The sequence below is a fragment of the Malaya genurostris genome, chromosome 2, assembly GCF_030247185.1.
Source record: "Malaya genurostris strain Urasoe2022 chromosome 2, Malgen_1.1, whole genome shotgun sequence".
Lineage (NCBI taxonomy): Eukaryota > Metazoa > Arthropoda > Insecta > Diptera > Culicidae > Malaya > Malaya genurostris.
In genome coordinates, this window is record NC_080571.1 from 64,518,574 (window position 1) to 64,523,691 (window position 5,118).

A 5,118-nucleotide genomic window follows, 5' to 3' on the forward strand; every position below is an offset into this window, starting at 1 on the left:
AAATCACACGAGAATTCGATCGGAATAAAACAAAAATAAACTTGTCATTTTAACCAGCTAAACAAAATCTAGTGTGAAGTGAATGCTAAACCCAAAATTGTGTGTCATGTGAAAGTGGCACCTCGTGTCAGCCGTGGTGACGCCATGCAGATTGAGCAGATTTTGCACGCAGTTCATATGTGAGCCTGTATATCTGTTTTCTGTGGTGAGAATTTCGTTCAATAAGCTAAAATTAAGTAAACCGTATCAACATGAAATTCTGTCAATACGACTCAAATGTAGAGTAAATATAACTTACCATTAAGTAGATATTACTCATCTTTAAGTATTTTTTGCACTTGCCTTACGAAAACTACCTAGAGCCAGAGATGTCCATCTCCTCTGTGTGACGAAGATCAAGAAAAATTTCTCCCCTCGCACTGACAACTTCGACGAGAGCTCTTCTCTTTCACACATATACATCACTGTTGTATAAAGTGTGCACGCATCATGAGTGCGTTTGTTTATTTCCTTTTACCTCCTCCACTGAATCGCACCAAAGTGCTAGAGCATTAGCTAATAAATTCTCTGAGGTGGATGCAGATACTTTCACAGACGGGTACACGCCGGTGAGCACTCTGGTGTATGATTTGTGTAGAAGAAGCGTGGGCACGCAAAATCAGCAAAATAAAACAATTTATCGTTAAATTTTCGGTTTTCATTACAAATTTTTCATAGGAAGGCCAGATCTACTCTCTATTAATTGAAGTTCACAGAAGTGTTCGTTCACCATCACGCGCCAGTGATCACTTGGGTGTATTTAGGCGAGAGCACGTGAGAGCGATTCGTGCGAAGAGAATGTTATTCTCTCGCACCAGCTTCTTTCAACACAAGCACGCACTCAAAGTCTGTCTGTCTGGACACTGTGAAGAAGTGCGCTTTCCTCTTTGCGTGAAGCGGAGCAAATGTATCCGCAGTGTATAATTGAAACCTACGCCCTGGTGTATCACTCTAGTGATATGCCATCTCTGCCTAGAGCCACTTTTCCTAAAATTAGATTAGAACGTACTAAAAATTAGGTTGTTTTGCGGTTCCGTGTTAACATAAGCAACAACTTGACATTTGTATTGTCAATACGGCGATGGGACCTCAGCAGCGCTGCCAGTTTAACATCATTGTTGCCAGTTTAACGGAGGACCGTGATGTACATCAAAAACAGATCGTCAGTGTCTAGTCTATATATTTGTTTATGGTGCCGCTGCGATGAAATGCATTTTTACTGGAAGAATATTGTGGTAATCATTCAAACATAACGAATAAAGCAAAAATGTACTCAAATTACCTAACCATGACAATGAGCTCAAACCAATAAAGCATACCTGGAACTTCTCTTCTGAGGATTTTAAGTCTATCTTGAAAGTTCGATCAAAAGGGTATTCTTTCTTAATTAAACATGGGAAAATAACTTTATCCATCGTTTAAAAATGCCAATATTTTTGGAACTGAATTGCGAACCTGAAGTCTGGACCTGAATTCCGGACCTAAATGCTTGACTTGAATTCCGGACCTGCAATATGAACCTGGATTCATTACTAGGATTCTGGATCAGGATTTAGAAACTGAATTCTGGACCTGAAACTGAATTCTGAATCTGAATGCAGAACCACAATTCATGAACTGAACTCGAGAACTGAATTCTGGACATCAACCTGTATTTTGGACATGGACCTAGATTCTGAACCACGAACTGGATTCTGGACCTGAATTTTGAAACTGAACTTTGGGCCAGAATTCCGGACCTTAGTTTTAGACCTGGATACTGGACATGAAATTGAATTCTGAATCTGAAGGCAATTCTTGAACTGAGCTCGAGAACTGAATTCTAGACATCAGCCTGTATTTTGGACATGAAGCTGGATTCTGAACCTGAATTTTGAGCTGAATTCAAGGCATGGATTCCGGATCTGAATTTAGGACCTGAAACTGAATTCTGAATCTGAATGCCAAACCCCAATTCTTGAACTGAACTCTGGAGCTGAATTTTGAATATGAATTCTGGACATCAACCTGCATTCTGGACGTGGACTGAACCAACGTATCTGAACCACGAACTGGAAAACTTGAATTTTGAGCTGAATTCGAGGCCTAGATTCCGGACATGAGTTTTAGACTTGTGTTCTAAATCTGAATGCTAAACCGAAATTCTTGAACTGAACTCTGGAACTAAACTGAAGAACTGAATGCTGGGCATCAACCTATATTTTGGACATGAACATAGATTCCGAACCACAAACTGGATTCTAGATCTGAATTTTGAACTGAATTCAAGACTCGATTCCGGGACTGGGTTCTAAATCTGAATGTAAACTATTGAACTGTACTCTGGAACTGAATTTTAGATTTGAATTCTGGACATCAACCTGTATTCTGAATATGAACCTGGATTCTGAACCACGACCTGAATTTCGAATCTGAATTCAGGGCCTGTATTCCGGAATTTGATTTTCAACCTGTGTTCTGGATCTGGGACTGAATTCTGAATCTAAATACAAAACCGTAATTCCTGAATGAAACTCTGGAAGTGTATTCTGGGCATCAACCTGTATTCTGGACATGAACCTGGATTCCGAACCACAAACTGGATTCTAGACCTGAAATTTGAGCTGAATTTTGATTCAGGATCTAAATTTCGGACCTGAAATCTAGATCTAGAACTGAATTCTGAATCTTAATGCAAAATCCCAATACTTGAACTGAATTTTGAAACTATCTGGAATCAGGAAATGAATTTTGAAACTGAGCTCTGGACATGAACCTATATCCTGGACCTGGATTCTGAACCACGGGCTGGATTCCGGACCTGATTTTTGAAGCCTAATTTAGGGCCTGGATTCCTAACCTGAGTTTTGGACTTGGATTCTGGACATGGAAATGAATTCTGAATCTTAATGCAAAACCACAACCCTTAAACAGAACTCTAAAACTAAGTTCTGGATTCTAGACATCAACCTATATTCTGGACACGGACCTGAATTCTCAATTTCGACCTGGATTCTGAGACTGACTATTCCAGAACGGAATTCTGGATGAGGATTCTGAAACTGAATTCATTACTTAGACCTAAAGACTCTTCCAAAAAGTATGAACAGAGTCGAAATCCACTACTATTTAGCAGTAATTAAATATCTGTCCATTGTCATGACTGTGTCCGATGGTTGGAAATTTCTTTCGCCACTTATTTAGCCGTTTATTCAATTTACTCTGTTTCTCTCAAAATGCATGCACTTTCAGCAGAACATCGTCGAAATATTGTGCATAGAACCCGGACTTTAACTAAGGAAGATAAGTAAATTAAGGAGTAAGTTAGGCAGGCGAATAAAGAGCGATGCGGGAGTTCAGTGACGATAACACCTTTGACGATAAAAGTATACTGATAGCGTTAAAAAAAGAAGATTTTAGTGCGGTATGTGGACAAAAATGTGGACACTTCCAAGTCAAATTATCTTCATGCTTAAAAACGCTTGGATCTACACTAATTAATTTATTTATTTATATCTTTATTTGAAGCAGAGAAAAGGACCACTGGAGTTTATACTTAATAAGTCTCTCTCTCCAATATGCACAAAACTTCCTCAATTTTTGTACCTACAGATAATTCACATCCGGATGACACATTATTTAATTATAATTAAAAACAAAATACACTTATAAACTAACATAATGAACTTGACACTCAACAACTTAAATACAAAAAACATACGGTTTATAACCCGCGACTTTGATCTTAAGTCAAGTTTTAATAAGAAGAAAAAGCAGCGAAACTCAGTCCAAAATAACAAGCATCTATCTGGCCCAGATTTCTGGGAATTCGAACTGTGTAACCATAGACTACTAATCCTTACCTGGGTAACAATATTATACGGTTCGTGAACTAGCTCGAGACAACGACAAATTTACAAAGAAAGCTATGGTCTGGCAAGCTATTTGTTGTTGCGGTAAGATTTCGCAAAAGATTTTCACGAAAAATACATGAAGCAATGTTTACAAGAACGATTTCCACCCATAGTTCGAAACCACTAGCACCCTACCGTCTTCTTGTCAGATCTTGCGGCTTTTGGTATACCACAAAAAATGTTACTTTCGTTACATTTAGCATAAGCCCACCAAATATCTCGCAAATTCGATCAATTGAAGAATTTTGAACTTTGAAGAAGGCTCATCTTAGGGAACATGTCCGACCTGCCGAAACCATTCAACAGTTTGAAAAAGATCGAAAAAAAGTGCCGAGTTTTGTCGGCAAGAAGTCTGTGTCGAACCCAGTTTAGATCGTTCAGTAGAAAGTGCGCCAGCTAGTCTACAATCACTAGATAGCTAATGATGAGAATACTAATTTGTTGCGCTAGTCTTATATTAACAGTATATCCAATACTTTTTTATTATTTCCACTAAAAACTTGGTGCTTCCATACTTTCTATGACAGTCTTTGTAGTCAAGTAATTCAAGTTCCACATCGGTGGAAGTATTTTCGAAAATTTTAATTCCTACCTATTATATCATTTATTCATTCTATTGCCAGTCTTTCCAGATATTTTTAACACTTGCTTGAATTGACATTCTAGTTAGGCAAACAGAGATACTGAAATTTATTTCTGGATCTGGCACTCTAAAGAAAGCATTAAACGTCATCAGTTCTCTCAGTTTTTCTCTCTCTCTTTAAATAGTGAACTTTTTAACGCAGCTGTTCAATATGCTACGGTTTATTCTACAATTCAAAGTTTGTAAAGTTCTCGCGCATAGACCGGATTTCAATTGGACACCTTGGCTGGCAACTGAGCATGCAAACTTTGCAAACTTTCCGTCACCTGCTGCTATTTGCTTACATCGTTATAACCACATGTGTACTTACCTCCTAGTAACCACAAGCTAACACCTGTTGGATCCTTGACCTGATTCTCAACTCAACAGGCAATCAAAACAAACCTGTAGGATTTGTTGTTGGTGTCAACAAGTTGCAATTAGCACGTGTTGATGCCAAAAGTATCCACCGTTACCATTACCTTGGCTACTACGATTCCGTTTACAGTAACCCAACAATTGCCATAAATTTTCACTGTTTATTGCGAATAAAATGTGAACGCA